The 12,716-nt window shown below is 40.3% G+C and overlaps 1 protein-coding gene across 6 annotated transcripts in view; it reads left to right on the top strand.

Moving 5' to 3' along the window:
- The window catches only part of arvcfb (ARVCF delta catenin family member b), a 253,471-nt gene that overhangs the window by 70,305 nt on the left and 170,450 nt on the right, over positions 1-12,716 (top strand). The gene's annotated exons all lie outside the window — the stretch shown is intronic.

Here is a 12,716-nt window from a genome sequence, read left to right on the forward strand (position 1 = left end):
TATTATTGAGTTTAGGTGACTTGTCCCTTCAAGGCAGAAAGGCAATGAAGGTAAATTTGGCAATCTGCGTGTAAATATCCATGTGTTTTGAGTGTGTTTGTGAGATGTCATATTTGAGCTTCTTTGTCAGCCTCGCATAGCTGTAATTGTGGAGAACAGAGAGAGAGCCCCTCTCAAGTACATGAGCTCTAATTTCAACAGGCTCAACACTGAAGTGACCTGCCAAAATATCCTCAATTATCTCCACTGGGAAACAACAGAACAATGCAAATGAAGAGCACTTTGTATATGAGGGGCATATATATGGGTCAAGAAGGACTTTTCATGCTGTCATGATGATGTTTAATGTGACTCACTGCAATTTTGATACACACCTGAAAATAACAGATGTAGATGATGCATTTGTTGTAATAATGCACTCAGTTATTTACACCAAAGGAAGCGGCCAGTGCAAGTATAGTCTTCCACCAAGCAGTCGGTGGGTACAGTGCTGCAGTGAAGAGTATCTTTTTTAACAGATACAGTTTATTCCTTCCCCCCTGACAAATTCTTCAGTTATGATCTACTGGCTGGTTTACGGCTCGATACGTTTTTAACAGACAAGGGAGGATCAAAACATAACACCGTGACGTTTTCCTGGCAGGAGCTGATTTTGTTTGATTGTTGACGGGTGACAATTTCTCCCTCCACTGATTCCCAGTATGGGCCCACAGCGAGACCTGTGGGCTCCAGGGAGACCACACATGGAGGTTTGTGAGGGGGGGGGGGATCTGCCTCACAGTCATTGATCTCTGTCATCCTTTTCAGGTGGCTTGTAGGCTGCTGGTTTTATCCTATTGTGCTATAGTCATATTAGACCACCAGCTGAAGACCTATGCACTCACTATGCACACTACAGCTTTAGGCTGTTATTGACAAAGGCGTGTTAAAATCTGGAAGCACTGCAGCCACAGCGTATACCCACAATCCAGCTGGTTGCCAGAGATTGCAACCAAGATTTTATTAGACCCATCACACACAGTGTGTAATGCAATGAACCTGCAAGATTGTTGTTATCGCATAGTGTATAGGGGCCAATCTGTGAGTGTGAATATAGCTCTGGTTTAGCCGTAAATGATAAAGAAAGCCCATGGTCAGATTTTCCAGTGGCCAAGCCGCACACTGTAGCTCATCCAGCAAGGAAGGGTCGTTTTAGGTGGGTTTTTATCAGCCATTTCTGCATCAGTGCACAGTCTTGCATTTCAGTTTGTGGCTTTAATGGAGTACTAAAGATGTAAGTTGGAGCACTCGCAAAAGAGTTTGTAGCACAGACTGTTCATTAAAAATCAGGGTTGCACCAATTGTGGAATTCTGGAATGATATCAGTACAAATGTTTATTGTATCAGTTTGGGTGATAGTTTATACTGGTGTTTTTTATTTTGTTTTTGTTATTTATTCCCCATTTTGTGGCAGGGAAACAAAGAAATCTTCATTATAAAAATATAACAGTTTTAAAGTCATTCAGCCCATCATTAAACTATATTTTAATGGGCAAAAAAATCAATCATACAAATGGATGAAACGTCTTTTAGTAGAACCTTTAACATAAAAAAACCCCATAAAAATAACAGCTTCAAAAGCTTACCTACGGTATATATCACAATTCCTTCTCTGATATCTATTTTAATCTGGAGCCTTGCTTTTTAGCCGACAAAAACGAAGTTCATAGACAACCTGTGTAGGGACGCATCATATCCATTTAAAAGATGGTGATATCTAATCTATGTACAGTAGAAGGACGTGCTGGTATAGATTGGTCTGTTCTTCACCTGTTCTTCACAGTCAGATGACAGGTAGAGAGCAGAAATGGTTGCTCTGAGTGAAATAGAGTAAAATGAGAGTAAAGGACCCCGCTCTCATTCTCTCTCCTTCTCTCTATTCTGAATGAGAGGAGCCGAGTCGGGCCAGGGTTGACTGCTCCCTCTGTTCCTCCTCACCTTCATTGTCCTCCCTTTATTCTTTCGCTAAACGCCGCTGACGGCATCGCTGCTCACATAGATCCCCCCCTCTGTTCTCCTCGTCCCCAAAGACCTGGAGTGACCACTGAATGACCGGGGATGTCGAAAGAAGAGGAAAACAAAGTTCGGAAGTATTAGTGTTACTTCCTCTCATCTCCGGGGATACAGAGGGAGAATCGATAGTTTTTCATTAACCTGTCTTCCTCCCTGTAAACGAGTAGGTATAGCCTTAGGTGCCATAGTAAATGCTCTAGTGAAGAGTGTTGGGGGATGATATTGCTCTCTCTTTTCACACACTCATATACACAAACATGCACATTTTATCAGACAACTCTGTCACAACACACTTTTAATGTCAACCAAACCAGTAAAGCAAATTTCTTAGTACTTGCAACTTTAAGTCTGACAAGTTGATCTTACTTAAAAAACAAAAAAAAGGGAAACTGTTTACCTTGAAATAGAAAAATTAATATAACTATTAGTCTCGTTATGTTAACTTTATATCTAATTAAGTTTTGTAAAATTAAGTTGTATTTACTTAGTTTTATGAAGTTGTTCTAACTTAAGTATTTGCAACTAAAGTTTACACTCTGACAAGTTGATCTTACTAAAATTAAATTAAATTTTAAGATAAAATAAAATAAAATAATTATCTGTAAATTCTGTTATGTTCACATGTTTAAGAATATACAAATGTGATTGACAAATTTGCAACCAGCAGAATGCAGATATAGCATAATGTGTTGTTTCGTTCATTACAGTTCAAAGATGCATAGTATACATAGTTTAATGGAGTGTTTCATTCAGCTTGTAAGTTGACTGAAGTTAGATTTTTTCTGGTGATAAAACTGTGCTATAGAGCCCTGTTGAAATCTTATGATTTTTTTAAACATAGTGTCTGAATCATTTCACTTATTTTCACAAACACTGGATTTGTCTTTAGATGCTCCATATGGCATAATTAAAAATGAAATTATTTGAATAAGGTAGAAGGTAGATTTATTAGTCATTTTTTAAACAAAGTAGAAAAAACCAAATTCCATCTGTCCTTGATCCTGCTACATCTTTGGAGTTCAAGCTACTATGAAGATTTCATCTGGGCATGTTGCTGCTGGTGGCATCATTAAATTCCTGCAGTGCATTTTTTAAATTTGCATCAGAGTCTTGTGTCTTCATGGCCCCCAACAAGGTCTGTCCATCCATTGCAACAGCCCGACCTGGGACGCCAGGAGTCAACCAACTGATCTTTCTTTATTGTGCTTACTTTATTTCTCTAAGGGCGATTACTATCCCAAAGTCATCCCAGTAAACGCAGCTCATCAGTTAAGTCAGAGTAACTTGGTTTACTTAAGTTGCTAACACTTAGAAAGAACAACTTATTTTCACTTGTCATTTACAGTTAGTTAAAACAACTTCAAAATTCCTTAAATACAACAAAATTTAAAGTAAATTTAACAATTAGAAAGAAAACATAGCCTACAGCTAATGGTTATATTTACAAAGCTTTCTTATAAGGCATCTTTCTGGGTTCGCAAATTCACCAAGAAATACATATGCTAATAAATAGGTTTTCTTTACTTGACTTTCTTTACTTCCCGTGCCACAAAGACGCATAAAATGATGGCAGCAGAATTAAGTCTGTTAATAAATTCATAACAGGACATTTTGAAAATAAGAGATGATTTGACGTTGAGTGCATTGAGTGAGAGCAGATCGGTTTGAACCATAGTAAGTATCACTTTTAGTCTTGAGATAACAAGTCATATTGTTGGTTGAGATACAGTATTTTAGCTTTCCCTGATCCATATCAACCATATATGAATCTATGCCAATGAATTATAACAATGGAAAAAACCATTAAAATTAGTCTGGATTTAGCTTCCATGTGGAGCTCTGTGTGTTGTTCTCTTATTTAGTACATTTGTCCTCCTCTTACTGACAGCTCCACAGTATCTCACACATCTGTCACTAAACACAATGTAACCAGTGTCTGGGAATGACCTTGCTCCTTGTTTGGTGCCAACCTCCCCTCTGTAATAGATTAATCTCTCTTTTCCCATGTGGGCTCACACACACTGCGTCCCATGTGTTGCAAACACTAGGTAAGACTGTGCAGCTTTCTATTTTCTGTTAATGTTGTTTGTTTCGCTCAAGGCTCTCCGAGGATCGGAGCTAGCAGCACGTGTTTGAGAACGGCATCTGTCGTACCTGAGCGCGGGGAAGTGGTTTGTTTTGTTCAGGCACACCTGCCGCGGTTGTTGCAGCTGGCGTCGTCAACAAGTGCTGTGGATGATTGAGGGTGCAGCAGAATAGGTTTCATTTGAGTATGCATGGGCACCACTGTTTTCCCTGTCATCTGCCTTGTAAGCATGTCTCTACTGTTGCCATACACATTGGGAGTGCTGAACAGGAAAGCCGCCCAGATTTCCTTTTCTGTTCCATAATAGCAGAAGAGAATAATCTGAATCTCTCTGTGATGAGAAGCCAATCGTGGAAGTGATGCAGAGGCTGAATAATTTCTCACAGAGAACAACTGGTGAAATAATGACTTCAAATTATCCAAGATGGAGAACTGATTCAGAGGAAGTGATTATCACAGCCAATGAAGGCTGAAATTGAGCAAATGATTAGGAATGAATGCATTATTAATGCTCATACAAGTGTGTGCAATACATAGAGTTATGCTGCTTGTATCAAACGTTCAGACCACAAAGGCAGCCACAACAGCAAGGGATCAGAAATCCTGCTTTGACATGGAGCCCACAAGTCAATCCAGTAGGAAGCTATACTGACTCATCCAGCCTACAAAATCGACTGGAAACTTTCAATATTTTATCAATCGACTAGATTTTAAGAATAGAACCTCAGAATGAGGTTGGTGACCTGCCAAAGGAGCTGGTAGAGCAGACAGATTTACTGGCTGCATCCAAAATTTATCAGCATTTGGCTGGTGGTAATTTGCTGCCCTGAAGGGGAGATGAAGGCAGGATGACTGCCATGGCATCGCCCGGATCCAGATGGCCCAAGACAGAAGGGGATGGATGCAAGCACTTTATCAGCAGCCTATGTTCCATAAGCCACTCAAAGGCTCGGGTACAAACAAAGGCGACTTTATGTAGGTTTGCCAAAGTTTCACCATTCATTTCACGCTGTGCACTGCTGCCTGCGTGACAATAGAAAACTGCCTGTTGAATGTTTGTAGAAAGTGTTACTTTGCTGTCACATTGCCATAATTAAGACATTAACTTTTAATTAACTTTATTTCAGAGTTACATTGTGCATCCTTGATCCAATTTTAGAGGCATTCCGGGAGACTTTTATTGAACAATGAAGTCACACATTGGCAAAGCACATTTGCTAAAAACTAATTTGTACCACTTTGTTTCATTTCAGTCATCACATGCTTCACTTATTTCTTACTGTTCTGGGAATAGTGTGTATACTGAGGAGTTTGGAGATGGTTTCCCCCCACGCCACTATCCTGTGATACATCCTTCATCTACAGTACGGGTCAATTTTGTAATGTTGACACAGTTTTCAATTTTCTACTGCTAGTTGTTTGGTGCCAAGAACTCTTTTTGCCGCCAGCTGTGATTTTTGATCAAATTCCTCAGTAACAGGCTTCAGTGATTAACCTACAGTCACCTACAGGGGGTCAGTAGTCAAATTTCTACATGAATATTTGACATCTAAACAAGCACATTGAGAAAAGAGTGCACTGCAAAAACGACCTTCTAATTATCTGTGAGTAGTCATTTCACAAGCTTTTATGAACAGTCGAGGCAAGGCCAGTTAATTTATGTAGCACATTTCATACAAAAGGCAATTGAAAACGCTTTTACATAACACATAAAAGGGCATTTAAGATCAAGCCTGAAGAAGCAGAGTTAAACAGCCAAGAAGAAATATAGGCCAAAATGCAGCCTGAAGTTGGCTGAAATTTCTGTAAAATGCTGCAAAAACACAAAATGCATCAAATGCATTGAAATGTAATAAGATTTTAAGCCAGTGTCAGAACAGCTCAAAGTTTGTTGCAGAAATACAAAGCACAGAAGTAATAAACAGGGAAATGAGAAGCTGCACAATGCAAAAATAACTAATAATAACTATAACTATACCTAACTATTGCCTTGCCTTGAATTCTGACATTGTCTTGTCATACGTGACCGAGGAAGTACTCAGATTGGCTACTTAAATGAAGTAAAAATACCACATTGTGAAAATATTACAAGCAAATCTTGCATTCCAAATTGTACTTAAGTAGGACAGCGTTATCGGCTAATTGTAGGCATGCAATTTTGTTTGTTAAATAGGACCATCCCACCTTGTCATACAACATGCAGCAGTGAGTGAGAAATGTAGGCTATCACCTGTGATGAGTGGTAAATTGTAAATGGACCTTCTCTTGTATAGCGATTTTCTAGTCTTTCAGTCACTCAAAGTGCTTTAACACACCATGTCACATTCACCCATTCACACACTGGCCAACGCTTCCATACTGGGTGCCACCTGTTACTCAGCATCCATTCTCATGCATTCACATACAAATGGAACAGCCATTGGTAGGGGTTCAGTATCTTGCCCAAGAATACTAAGACATGTGGACTGAAGGAACCAGGGATCAAACTTACAATCTTCAGATTAGTGGATGACCTGCTCTGCCTCCTGAGCCATAACTGTGAAGCACAGCCCACTGTGAAACACTGAGTCAAGAGGCTTTAAGGGGGGGGGGGGCAAACATATATATACAATATCGACTTAATCAAGTGCTGACATACTTATAGATTGCACGATGGTGTTTCGACCAGCAAAAGAAAAATATAGTTTGTTTCTGTATGATAAGGAGGGTGTAGGGTATTAATCTCATTTAACTCACACCAGCAAAAGTCGGCATTGTCCAGCTATTCCTTGAAATACATGTAGTGGACAAAAGTAGATTTTCCCAGTAGTTTTAGGAATACATGTATAAAGACGCAGAAATGTAGATACTTAAGTAAAGTACCACAACATTATCCTTAAGTAGCCCACAACTCTCTGCCATTGTATAGAATGTGAGGAGATGTTGTCTTTGTATCAAAATTAGCTGTAGTTGTAATATCCCCAAGACTACTCCTGCATGTTTACAGTGCTTGGTGGTTGAAGTGACTCATGCTTCTATTTTAAATGTGTGATTTAATGCATTGTGGAGACCCAAGGAGTCTCCTTGTTTAAAGATATTTTGGCAGCACTAGGGGCGGAGCAGCCTGACTCAGTGGGACATCTTCGGGGATCACACGCAGCATGAACTCACCTCATAGCTCCCTGAGAAATGAAGCCTGTGTGAACCAGACTGCACATCAGTATGGGTAATCAGACTAGCTGCAGTCATGCACCACACTGCTCTGTGCGGCGCTGTGCCCTGGAGGACACCCTAGAATAAGACGCCTGAGTGTGGAAAACAGGGCGAGGGCGTCTGCATACACCGCAACTTATGCATGCCAGATTCAACCTTGCGCGACTGATGCTGAGAAGCTGAAGGAGAGCTGCAACCTCCGTCACTTCACATACCCTCTGTGATCTGAACACTAATTAGGAGTTCTTTGTTTGTATCAACTTACATTTGGGATTTACACAGTCTGAGAAGTCTGTCGCAGATTTCACTGTCAGCACTTTGATCAAAGTGATTAGAAGGAGGCCTCCTGTCTAAGCAGGCATGTTCTCACTCCTTTCCCGGCTAAGATATGAGTCTAATTTGCGCTTTGTTTTGGTGAACCCCACAGCTGCCGACTCTCAGCCAGCTGAAGAGGCTCACAGTAACGGGCCGTTCTAACTGTGGGCGTCCGCTCTGATAAGGATGCTGTACATGCATCATTCTGAAATTGGATGACCGTGTCCTTAGTTTGCCTTTATTTCCCAGGATGCCTCTGTAATTGCCATTCCCAAAATGCTCTTTGATTACTGTTACCGCGTCGGGCGGTTATGTGCTATTGACTCCATGTCAGAAATCATTTGGCTCATTTACTCTGCAAAACAATACAATCCCATCTTCCAGAGCACATTGTCTTTGTGTTGTTTTTGCAAGTGTGAAGCATATCTATCTTTGCTCGGATTTGATTGTGGAAATATGATGCAGCGATGAAAGCTGATATCCATTTTAAGATCTGTGTTTGAACTTTATCTTTGTCATCAGGAGCGTGATTCAGCTCCTGTGATTGGATTCTTCTTCTCTTGAATGACGTGTTATCTCTGCTCTGTTAGACCTGTTCCACTGCCATTTGCACTACAAAGAAGCCTCTTTTTACTAATCAATACTGTACATTGTGTGTGTAATCACGTTTCTTGTAAAACATTGTCACAGTGCTGAAAAAGAGCTTCCTGAATCCAAATGTGGCAAATGGCCTTCTTACGATTCTGTCAATACTCACTATGCACCCGTTAAGTGTAAATCTTTGATTTTTAGCTTTGTTTTCGGCTGTTTTGTTTTCTGTTTTGTTGTGATTAGACCCTTCGTGAAGAGTTTCTCACTGGTGTTGCTGGGATGTGTGCCAGCACTGCTCATTGTCTTGAAGACGCATCGTCCACAAGCGTGTGGCATGTTATTATTGTTTATGAATGAGGGCGGACGTGCACTAGTTCAATCACTGCCACTTACGTCCCGGCTCATTTCTTGCTCCTCCACCTTCTCCTCCTGTTCCTCCTCCTGTTGATTTCTTCCTCCTTCCTCCTCCTGCAGTTGCAGGATAACAGTAGCTTTGCTACTACACACACAGTAATCCAGCTATTGGCCATACTTCGGAGTGGGTCTTATTTGGATTATGCTGTTTACACATATCTTTGATACTGTGTACTCTGAGTCTCAATGTCACCATGAATGAACCAATTATTGGAGTTTTGCTGTCCACCCTTCCTCATTTGACTGTGCAGTGGTTACCTGTAATAAATAGAAAATAAGAAGAGACATCAGCTTTAATCCATAAACATTCTGGCTTTACTTTTGGCTTCATGTTTTGAAAAAAAAAAGAGGTTATTTTTTCATTAAAATAACTTAAGACTGATTCCACCGCATTTTCTAAATGCGTTGAGTGTGTCTAAACACAGTGACATTGTCAGTAACATTTTAGGTGAAGGCATGCACAAGATTCCAACTTTCTTAATGAGGTATAATGTGCGTGAAGCTACACCTTGATGAAGGTCACTCTGAAGCAGGAGATTTAATTCTGAATGCATGCTTTAGCTACACAGGATACACACGCTGAGTATGGTTGTTGCTGTAATGAGCAACCCCATCTCCTAGAAATGATGTTTATAATACTTACATGCAACTAATGCCCCTGGATTACTGTTTTGAAAAAAATATATCATAATGAAGAAATGCTATTGATCAACATATCTGCAAGTCCTAAACAGTCTGGACAACATTCAGTAATAATGTGGTTTTTATATTCACTCTTACAAGTCAATATCTGCTCACACTATAGCAAAAAAATATGATTAACAAAAGTAAAACAGCAATAATTATAATATCTTGAGTTTACTTAAAGAAGTAATTCACTGGTGGGAATAGGTTATTTTTATTTTTCATAAAACTAGGCTGTCTATGCCGTAGAAATCCTTTTGAATTGCTGCTACATGACCAAAGAAAAAAGAGAAAAAGGGGCTGTGACATTTGCTTTTGCTCAAGAGGTAGAAAACCTACAACTACCAGAATGCACTGTGCCACACAGGACCACAAAAGCACTGGTGGGTGGAGTAAGGCAAATTTCGGTATAAAAACAACATGGCAGCTGACTGGTTACAAATGACGTTGTATTACAATAATGAAAACCTTTTAGGCGAGAAAAAGGCAACACAGTCATATAATCCTGGTTTAAATATGATCAGCACTGCTTCGTTTTACCATTTGATCTGAATTTGGTCTGAGTTTGAGAGAGAGAGAGGGATGGATCTGTCTTGATCCACTTCTATAATCTGTGTCCTAATGCAGAAATACAATATGCACTTCAAGCATCAGCCCAAGAGCAAAAATCTAATTTGGCTTTGAGCTGAGAGTTGAGCAGAGAGATCTGTGTGCTAGCAAAGTGGAGGGGAGTTAACCATAGTTCATTTACGCATACTAACCACATTGTTTTGATGCAAAGCTGATGAAAACTGGGCAAAGTTTCCCTGTAAGAAGTGAAAATATGTTGTTTTCATGCTGCAGTGACAGCAAGTAAAGGAACAATGCATCAGTTCTTCAAGGACAATCATGTCAAGTCAAACACAAATCCATGTTGTTTGAATGAAGTTCCTAGTGTATACAGTATATATGATTGTGTGTTATCGATTCATTGCCGAAACAGGCCTGCAGCTGTTTGAAGTGCTTGTTACTAGGAGTTACGTTTACTGTCTAACACACGCATAAAAGACCATTTAAACTGTATTTGAAGTCACCATTAGCTAAATTCATCTAGAGCCTGGTTACTTGTGTAACAGTCTGATCTCTGTAACCTCAGTTTGCATAATTGTTAATTTATTCACTTAACATTAAAGTGTCATAAGATTTAGCCTCTTGCAGTCTTGACAGTGTGTGCATGTGTTTGTTGCCAGGGCTCTAACACAGTCCCTGTGAAAAGAGCAGTGATACATTTTATTCCAGGAGGGGGCATTGCTCTGACCCCAGAGGGGAGCCGAGGCAGTGCAGGGTCAATCGAGATGTACCACCTCAGCTGCACATTCTGACAGAGCTAATGAAGCTATTTGTAACGGGGTTCTCTCTCCCTTCGGCTACGGCCGTGTTATCAGTGGCCGAGCCAGCTCGTTGCAGCAGAGCTGAGGCCAGCTCATCAAAGCACCGCTCTCTCAGTGTCTTCTGGGCGCCGAACAAATGATCACATTAGGCTGACCGGATAGTGGCTGTGACATTAAGACTGCTTGTTACAAAACCAGATTGATTATTTGCAAAGAATACGGCTGTCGGTGTTATAATCAACACATCTATCGATCCAGTTTGGGACATGATGTATTTGTAGTGAATAACACCATATGGTGCATTCATTAAAAACATGTAAATTAGATTTTTTTTTTTCCTAAGGAACATTTTTTGGATGATACACGTATTTTCTTTCTTGCTCAGTGTTTGATGAGAAGTCTGATACCACTGTCATGTCTGCACAATAAATATGAAGCTATAGTGAGCAGCCGATTAGCTTAGCTCAGTGCACAGACTGAGAACAGCAGGCAGAAACGTGATATAGCACACAACTAATAATAGATTTCTCTGTTTAACACATGAAGCCAAACCAGCTCTTTAGTGCTTAATTATTGTCGTGAACACATAAGGCTATGACATTTTCTTGTTGTCTGTTTTCATCTCCAATGACAGCTATTAAAGCTGGGTTTATAGTCGTAAGGGGGGTTAAGGCACAGCCACAGAGCCCAAGCACGTAGCTCACGCACACTTCTTCATAAATGTGACTGCGTGTCTGAGCTACAGCAATTACAGACACTACAATAACTGTGATAGGTCAGCGTGGGCTGCTTGTTTCCTCCAACAAGTTCATGATGCGGGCAGATTGTTGATAGTGAAGACATCATTATCTGCCTCTTTTCAGTAATACATATCTCGCAAAGTCATCTCCACTGCAACCTTCTGTGCAATGCCTTCATCACTCTGTCACAGTACATAACAGACCTTTATGGGTCTCTTCACCCCCAAATCAAAAATACATATTTTTCCTGTTGCCTGTAGTGTTATTTATGAATCTAGATCGTTTTGTTGTGAGTGTTGGAGATATCAGCCGTAGAGATGTCTGCTTTCTCTCCAATAAAATGGAACCAGATGGCAGTCAGCTTGTGGTGCTCAAAGTGCCAAAAAGTATGTTAAACAGCAATGTCTCTTTCCAGATATCATGACCTGCTTGCTCAAGATAATCCACAGACCTTGTAGTGAGCAGTTACATGTAGGAACTATCTTCTCTCCAGCAAACTATCTGCCAACCATATGACCACACAGAAGAAAGCATGAGAGACGTAAAGATCAATGGTGTCCTCTGTGGCTGAGCTGTAATTCTAGCGACCTCAGTGGTGCTAGGTGAGGTAGCAATGGATACACGCTTCCCTTTGTGCGATGGTACCGTTGATGGGTGTATTTTGGAATAAAGAAAATAGTTCCTAGAAAGACCTGCTCAGTAACTTGGTCATGATTTCTGGAAAACGACATCCCCGTTGAGTTTTTCACATGTATTTTCCTGATTCTTTGAGCACTACAAGCTGAGCGCCTGAGTATGCAGACGTCTCTACGGCCGATATCTCCAAGGCTCGGCAACTCACACCAAAGCAATCTAGATTATTAAATAGCACCATGGGTAAGAGGAAAAATGTGTACTTTTGATTTTGGGGTGAACTGTTCCTTTAAATTTGGCAACTGCATGGCAGTGATCTCCTGTTCAGTTGTGAGAGGCACACAGTATGGATATAATCTAATTATTAGATCAAGTTTAAAGGTTAAGTGCACTCATGCTTTGAAAGGATGCTGTATCTCTGAAGAATATAATTCGATATTTAATATCTTTAAATTCTCCGAGATGATAAGGAAGTATTGATTCACGTCAACATATCAATAACGCCTGACACTTTACAAGCAGCTTGTAATGTGACATTTTTTGTGTTCCCTGTACGTGTTCTTTTTTCCTGTGGGGTCCGTGCCCACCTTCACAAGTCTCTGCTCATCTCTGAGATGTTAATTGCAGTTCCCAAATCGC

The sequence above is a fragment of the Plectropomus leopardus genome, chromosome 4 (genome assembly GCF_026936395.1).
Source record: "Plectropomus leopardus strain MGB_pleo_1.0 chromosome 4, ASM2693639v1, whole genome shotgun sequence".
NCBI lineage: Eukaryota > Metazoa > Chordata > Actinopteri > Perciformes > Serranidae > Plectropomus > Plectropomus leopardus.